The sequence below is a fragment of the Coffea eugenioides genome, chromosome 3 (genome assembly GCF_003713205.1).
Source record: "Coffea eugenioides isolate CCC68of chromosome 3, Ceug_1.0, whole genome shotgun sequence".
NCBI classification, from domain to species: domain Eukaryota; kingdom Viridiplantae; phylum Streptophyta; class Magnoliopsida; order Gentianales; family Rubiaceae; genus Coffea; species Coffea eugenioides.
The window spans coordinates 43,104,027-43,112,825 of record NC_040037.1 but is presented as its reverse complement, the minus strand read 5'-3'; the positions used below and the strand labels follow the sequence as shown (position 1 = coordinate 43,112,825).

Here is an 8,799-nt window from a genome sequence, read left to right as displayed (position 1 = left end):
ACTCAAAATTAACAGGTTTTGAGTATAGCATTTTTGTATTCAGCCAAGAGTATGTAGTAACTACTTACAATTAGAAATTTTGACATAAGCAATGTGTTTGTCAAATTGTAATGACTGACAACAAAAATAGCCAACTAGCATAGTGATATTACTTAAGCTTTAAGAATGTTTTACATAAGAATGACCGTGGAGTAGCTCGGCGAATCATATAATTATAGATACTTGAGCATGTCTTTCTAGTAAAAGATTTGTAGTTCAATGAGCAAAGTGATAATATTTTCGAGCACTGATCAGTGATGCAAAGTATTCCATTCAGATGAGAAATTCCACATATTTGCTGAAACTAAGAGCTTTTTCCTCAAAATGTTAAATTTTTTTCCCTCGTCAAACAATACACTTCATAGAGTAAGCTTAACTCACCATGTTTACACTGAGATTCTGAACTTAGCATGATTGTGAACATGCTTTTGATCCTATGTCACTTTGTTGGAAAAAACTTGCAGTAGTACCAAGAGATTGCTAGCCTTTCAAGTAATGAACTTAAATAAGGTCAATATTTCAAGTGATTAGTATAACACACTCGGGCCCTTAATTTGTTCTGAACTTAGCTCAAGGCCATTGACTAGTTTGTTAGAGCTTTTGTTTATTTTGCTATTTATGCTATAGGAAAAAAATGCTAAAATCTATCTTTCACTACTTAGGAACATGGTGGTCACTATGTTGTGTTGTCTGGCAAAGTATTTGATAATCATCTTACGTTGTGTGTCTGCTTTTATTCTTAATTATTTTTCAATTTATGATCTTTTTCTTTATATGATAAAAGGTATATTGGAACAAAAGTCTTCAACTATCACGGTTTACTATTATATGGTGATGCAGATAAGTACCTACATATTCTTGAGCATGCAAAAAATAAGGGGTTGTTTGCTTGGCGAGAGCTTTCTAGTTTCAAATTAGATCCATCAGGGCACTCCCAAAAGGAACTCTTTCTCCTTCTTTATATGGAGATGGTTTAGGTACAATTCAACATTCCCATAATGCTTTTTATTTTCCTATATTCAATTCTCTGCAGCTTTGATCTAATGGCATCTTTTCTTTTGTTGTAGGCATACCAAGTTTAGTTTTAGAATCTACAATGAAGCATTTGTAAAAACGCGTGGAATAGTATAAAAGGCTGATGGTGTAAAAGATTTTTTCGAGGCTTAGACATGCAGCAACAAAGATTATTCGGGCTGGCTACGAGGATTCTCTTGCATGAGGTAACACTCCTCTTTCTGATGAACAATTTATGATTCAGGAAAACTTTATCTAGCTTCAAAGGCAATTAGAAGGAGCAATGAGATGAAATTCTACATAATCACATTCATAAGTATCAGGAATACATCTTTTCAAAACTCGCCTTCAGACCCCTCCCCCTAAAGGCACTACTTTCTGTATTCCTCTTAGGTAATATATCCCTGATTTTCTGACATGAATGAAACTGTAAATAGCAACTTTTCCAGTTATTAGTACCTTAAATATGAAGAAATATCAAGAAATAGTGTTGCTCTTTAGATGATTGAATAGTCAAGTAGTGCCTTGAAGCAATTGCTTGATATGTTATCGAAATAGAGCTATTTGGTGTAATAATAGGCAATTTTCTTTGGATCAACCTTGTTGGTAGTACAATCAATGTGGATGGCATCCTCCTGGTGAAAGAGAGTATCCATGTCTTGTCAGGGGAACTTATTATGCAAAATACTTGGCTAGTTAGTTTTCCGCTGCAAAAATTCAAATTGCTTTCGTAATCATGCTAAAATTACAAAAAACAAATAAAGAGATAAATAAATAAATAAATAAGAAGAAAATGAACCACCTCAAAGTATTCCAGTTCCTATCTACTAATAAAAACTCAACCTTGAAAATCAGCTATAAGGATGATATGTAACTTTTTTACATTTAATGACTGCACAAATAACCTGTGAAATTAATAATGTGCATTATCTCCATTAAGTAGCTATGAGGGAAGAAATATCAAGAAAATGCTATTTAATTATCAAGAAATATCATTTGTCCAGATTAGTATTTGTAGTCTCTTGCAAATTTAGTGTTTTCAATTATTTAGAGAATTCTTACAAAATTAGTTTTGCGATTTTCAAAGTTACAATTGTTTAAAAATTTTGGGAAGAATTTGGTACCTGAATGCCACCGTCATCCTCTAATGTTCATGTCCTTTTTCTTTTTATTTGTTATTCATTGTGTATGTGGTTGTGGACTTTGATTTTGAATTTCAAGAATGCAAGGACAATTCCTATTGAAACAAGTTGTCTTATCATCTTAGAGGGGCTATTTGCTTGGCAGTGGCATTCTAACCTCAAATGGATCCATCAAAGCTCTACCAAAAGGAAGACTCTTTCTCGTTCTGTAGATGGAGAAGGTTTAGTTACAATTCAGAATGACTATAATGCTTTCTCCTTTGCTATATTCAATTGGTGGATAACTTTTGATCTAGTGGCATCTTCTCTTATGTCGTAGGCAATGATAAGTCCAGTTTGAGAGTTTACAGTCAACCATTGGTAAAGATTCATGGTACAGTATAAAAAGAAAAGAGTGGAATAAATCTTTTTAAGGCTTAGAGCTCTCCTGCTGCAATGAAGATGATTTTGGCTGGCTGCTGGAATCCTTGTGCATGGGGTACACTCCTTTTTGTGATGAAAAATTTCTGATTCAGGAAAAGTTTATCTGACTGCAAAGACAATTTAAAGGACCGACCTTTAAATTGTATTGCCTTCAAGTAGTAAATAGCAACTTTTTTAGTTATTAGTGGCTGAAATATTAAGAAATAGTGATGCTTGTCTGCCAGTTGAATAGTCAGTCAAGTACTGCCTTGAAGCAATTCCCTAATTTATCTTCCAAAAGAAGGTGCTTGTTGAAACAATGGGCAACTGCTAGTTTTGGTTCATTTGGTATGGAGTAACTGAAGGATGAAGTTGCATATGTTGCTTCTTGTATGTAGTTCTTGAAATTACTTGTTCATCTGTAGTTGGCAAATCAGAATATTTTGAGATTCTTAGTTGTTGAGTTAGTTCTTATGCCCTAGTGGATTATGGGTGTCTGTTTGACAATGTTAGCAGCACATTACATTCTTTTATGTTGTTAATTCTCTAATGGAACTCTGTGTTGGTACACAGTTGTTTGAGTGCTAGAGATCAGATGAATTGTCTGAAGTCATGCTAGGGAAGTTTTCCTGTGTATGAGAAGCTATGAACACAAGCTATTCTCTCAATCTGGTGGTGGGGCACTGCTTTAATTCAGGTTTATTGAATGGTTGATGGCAAAGATGCCATGTTAATACTCTGCTTTTGTTCATTTAATGTTACATAAAATTCTCTAGCCTATCATGAGATGTACATCATTTTGAGTCTTTAAGATGAATTAGGTTAATGGATGGTGAGAAGGTCAAAATTTTTACATGGAATTTTGATGGATATCATTCAATCCGGAAGTAAATTTCTGAGAGGAAGGCTCGCATTATTGGAAGTACACATCATGTGGATGGCAATCTCCTGGGGGAAAAGACTGTCCATGCCTTGCAAGTGGAACCGATCAATAGGCAAAAATCTTCAAGTACTTAGGAATGAATAGGCAAGTCAAATACCTTTATGTTACTTGTGAACACACTGAAATAAATGAACAAATAGATAAATACAACCAAAAAGAAATGAACACTTCAATGTATTTTGTTTGCTTACTATAGATAAACAAGTCAACTTCAAGAACCAGCTACAAGAATGATATGTAACTTCATTATACATTCATTGCATACCCTATGAAATAAATAATAGTAGATTGTCCATTATCTTCACTAAGAGTTCCACTGGGAAGAAATATCAAGCTACTGCTTTAAGGCACTACTTAATTATCAAGTAATATTATTTATTGACATTATTTTTTAGGTTTCTTACAAATTTAGTGTTTTCGGTTATCTAGTGAATTCTTACAAGGTGAACTGTGTGGTTTCCGAAATTGGAATTGCTTAGAAATTTTGGGAAGGATTTTGGTGCCATAAATGCTGCTGCAATCCTCTGTCAGTCTTATCCTTTCGCTTTTTATCTGTTTTTTGCTGTTTATGTTGTTGAACACTTCTTATTTTGTTTCTCAAAGCTATCAGGACTATTTCGATTGAAACGGGTTGTCTTGAACAAAATCTAGAGTCCTGATACATCGTTTAGATAGCTTGATCACTTAGATGAAGTTTGAGTTTGGCTATATTGCTGGTGCAAAAGGGTTTCTAGTCTCTGTAACCTGATGTTAATCTATTCATGGCAAATTTGGCGCAACGAAAAATATTGAGATGCTGAGTTCCAAGGAACAAAGTCAAGTTTAATAAATTGGAATAATTTAGCTAGCTACTTATCCTCTTATATTCATGTCAGGATTAAACTGCTCAAGATTGAAATCTGCATTTCATTCCTTTAAAAATTAAGTGCTCATTTATGTTGTTATCTTTTTAGAATTGAATGTTAGTATTTCTTTTTTACTCTGTTGGTGCCTGATGGTAGCTACTTTTTTGCTCAAAGGACACTCTATGAATAGCAGGGTCATCACACATATTGAGGAACCTCTTCTATTTCTCCTAAGAATATGCAATGGGGATGCAACTCCCAAGGTTAGGTCTTAACATGGCCTAGTTCAAGACCTCCTTCACAGTTGCACTAGAAAAAGTAAGCAGAAAACTTCCTTGGTTGGAGGGATTTATCTGGGCTCTTCCAAGAGGAAGATTCTTGCACTTTAATTATATAGAGTGTTAAATTACAATTCAGCATGAATGTAATGCTTCCTATATTGGTGTATGCTTATTATGCAACTTCTGATCTGATGCCATTTCTTCCTGTGGTTGTAGGTAGTTTTGAGTCTAGTTTGAGAGTCTACTCTCAGATTGGTAAATCGTGGAGGGACATATGAGGTTGACAGCAATACATCTTCTTGAGGCTTGAAGTTCTCCAAGAAGCTCCAATTGAAAATCATTCTGGCTGGCTGCTGGGGTTCTCATGCATGAGGTACACTTCCTTTGTGTTGAAATTTCTCCGAATCAAGAAAATTTATTTGATTTTCATCAATACTGCTGATTTTTTTTGTGACTTTGTGAAATTTTCGTGAACAATAGAATCAGTAATGTCTTCTTAAATTGCCATTTATTTTAAACTTGTCAGAAATTGTGAATCTTCCACCCATGGTGTGCAAGGTAAATCACAGAGCTATGGATAAGCAATACATGGGAAAGCTACTGGTTGGATTAAGTTGTGATATGTCCTTGCTCCCATAATCATGCATTTACTTCCTAAATCTATAACTTCCACTTTTCTGGAGCCTATTTACTATTGCACCAAGTAGAAACCAAATTTGTTTCCATTTAGATGACAATTGCTGCGGATGAGGCTTGTCAGCCTTTTTAAAGAAACATAGCCTGGTCGAATTGAGAATCTTTCATCTGTTGAAGGGTTCTAAGTTGGAAAATGCAAAAAGCTTGAGTAGTAATCCTCCCACCAATCCATCAGAAGTTTGGATATAGGATGTGTATCTTGTGATTTATAGGGAACACTAAGTGGTGCAAGAGCTTTGAGATTTCTGTTTTTGTTAATATTCTAATTGAATGCTGAGTTGTCACAATCTGGTTAAATTCTAAGAAAACTCTAGTCTACACGTCTGTTAAGGACGTCTTCAATTCTGTATATTCAATCTCACGATGCTATACATTCTTTTGACATTTTGCCGAACAGACCCTTATTGCTATATTTGAAAGTGGGAAAAGTCTGAAGTAACGACAGTTATGGTAACGAAACTATTTTTACCTGATATAACAGGTAAAAATACTTTTAGCGACCATTTGATTACCTGTTGTACTGGTCATCTAAATGAAATAGTACCTAAAATTTTGGTTAGTAAGTTTTGCATAAAAAATAGTAAGTTAACTCGATATATTAGTAACTTTTATGTCTCAAAAAGTAAACTTGAATAAATATGGAACTAACTTTTTTTTTTTTAAGTAAAATACTACTCTATATCTGAAACTTAGTTTTTGGAGAGTAAGTTTAGTTCAAGTAATAGTAAGTTTTTATAGATTAATAGTAAATATTGTTGATAGAATAGTAAATTTGGTTAATCATCAAAACTTAATAGTTTGTGGCATAAATTTACTATTTTACTTAAAGAAACTTACAATTGTACGTATCATTTATAAATGTTATATGTTTGAATCATTTTAAATATACTATGAAAACCTTTTTTTTTGCATATGACCTTATAAAATATGTAAGAATAATTTGTCATAATTTAAATTTTTAATTATGGGAAAATAAACAACTAAGTTCCCAAAATATTTCACTTTTATTGTTTAAAAAATCTCAACTTGTTGGTTAAATTCAAAATAATTCTATTGTCAAAAATAGTTTTTCTCAAATTAACTTTCATGATTAGATGTGAGATACAAATATGGTAAAATATCCCTCATACATATGTCATGGATATTTCAGACTTTTAGTAAAAAAAAAAATTGTTGTTAAAATAACATATATTATAGTGTACTAATTATTTTAGGACCATTTTATAGGTGAACTAAATTTAATTTAAATTATACAATAGATTATACATGCATGTGATTTGCATTTATAATTATTGGATCCTATTCTTATGAACAATCTCCCAATGGAAAAAATCCAGATCATACTGATTTTCTTATATTAAATGTTATACTAATTTTATCATTTTTATTATTATATTATTTCTCATTTTGTTTAGGCTTTTACTCTTATTGTTTCTTGTGTCTCAGATGTAAATTTATTAAAACTTTATCATCTTATTATATTCATAGGTGTTAAATTATAAAAATTTTGATATATAAACAAGTAATATTCTATATATAACTAGGAAGATTTGTTGTTATTGTTATTCGAACTTTCAAACTTTTCAAAAATTGAAAATGATTAAAAGCTTATAATACGACAAAATTTTATTACATATTTCACAAGATTATGTGAAAAGTCAAACTATTTTTCATAGTATTTTAAAATATATAAATAATTTTTTTAAATTATACCTATAATCATGTATTATACAGGTATATTATGAGTACTTACTAACTAAGGTACTAAGAATTAATCATTAATAAAACATCTTATCGTTATTTCAAATAAATTTCCTAATACTAGTTTGAAATATGTTTTAAAATAAAATAGCACATGTGTCCCATAAATCAGTAAGTTTTGATTATTAATCAATTTACCATGTTATTAGTAAGAGTTACTATTTATGTATAAAAGCTTACTATTACTTGAATTAAACTTACTCTCTAAAAAGTAAGTTTGGGATATAAAGTAGTAATTTATTTATTTAAAAAGTAAGTTTAATATTTATTCCAACTTACCTTTTGAAGTATAAAAGTTACTAATTTATTACTGTTAACTTATTATTTTAGATAGAAAACTTACTTTCTTATTTTTAAGTGTTATCCTAATTAGGTGGATAGACCTATCAAATAATCAAATGGTCGCTAAAAGCAAATAAAAAATAAATAGAAAGTGGTCATCTAAGTGTTATCCTATTTATGTCTTAAAAAGTAAATTGAAATAAAAATGAAAGTTACTTTTTTTAAAAAAATAAATTACTACTCTATATTCGAAACTTACTTTTTGGAGAGTAAGTTTAGTTCAAGTAATAGTAAGTTTTCACGGATTAATAGTAAATCCTGTTGATAGAATAGTAAATTTGGTTAATCATCGAGACTTACTAGTTTGTGGCATAAAATTTACTATTTTACTTAAAGAAACTTATATGAAACAAGTATTAGGAAGTTTATTTAAAATAATGCTAAGATTTTTTAAGTAAAATGATTGAAACTTAATATTATAGTTAGTAATTGCTGGTAACGTAAATGTATAATATATGATTGTATGTATCATTCATCAATGTTATGTGTTTTAAGCATTTTAATAAATGTATGTATCACTTACAAAGGTTATGTGTTCTAATAAATTTATTTTCTAGGTCACAAGTATAACAGTTAAATTTGTACTAATGTGGCATAATCTTTGAAAACTATAATAAATTTACCCACATATTAAGTTTCGTGAGACTCAAATATATTTTGTATCATTTACAATATGGATTTATATGCACATTTTTATCAAACTTACTTTTAATTGGCAAATAGTATGTAAATTATTATAAAATGTCATTTTATAATAATCATAATTTTTATAGGTGAATGGTATATAAACTGCTAAAATTGCCAATTTATAAATGATCAAATCTTACTACTTTATGGCATATATTAGTTTGGTCAACTAAAAAATTATCGTAATTAAGTGTACGTTGGTTGTTGATTTGAAATTTGCACCCCTGTCACTATTTCGTTATTTCTATCACAAGTTTTTCTAATCAAAGTAAAACAAAGTCAAATATCTTTTCCTTTTGTATGTAGTATTTATATTTAGTAAAAAATTAATAAACCATGATTACATTTCAATGTTTCTAATGGAATTAGTAACATTTTCTAAATAAATTGGAATAATTTGTAAAATATGTTATTTTTTTACCAATATAATTAGGGGTGGCAACCGGGTCCAAATCGGAGCAGCGGGTCGAGTTGAGACCCAGGTATAATAGAAAACTGGCTGACCCGAACTTGACCCTCCAACCCGAAACGGGTCAGGATATCTGACCCGAATCTGAAAATTCCAGGTTGTCGGGTTGGCGGGACGACCCGAATGATCCAAAACGTAATTTTAATTTATTAATTTATCACTGTAATTTCTAATTCGC

The 8,799-nt window shown here is 30.8% G+C and overlaps 2 long non-coding RNA genes across 2 annotated transcripts; both read left to right on the top strand.

Annotated features, from left to right (window-relative positions):
- The first annotated feature begins 883 nt into the window (after positions 1-883).
- LOC113765716 lies at positions 884-3,928 on the top strand. Its single transcript, XR_003467767.1, has 4 exons — positions 884-1,016; positions 1,107-1,259; positions 2,341-2,416; positions 2,515-3,928. It is a non-coding gene; the product is annotated as an uncharacterized LOC113765716 (long non-coding RNA).
- A 142-nt stretch (positions 3,929-4,070) lies between these two features.
- Positions 4,071-5,574, top strand: LOC113765715. The gene is made up of 3 exons (XR_003467766.1): positions 4,071-4,703; positions 4,883-5,039; positions 5,193-5,574. It is a non-coding gene; the product is annotated as an uncharacterized LOC113765715 (long non-coding RNA).
- Positions 5,575-8,799: the final 3,225 nt, after the last annotated feature.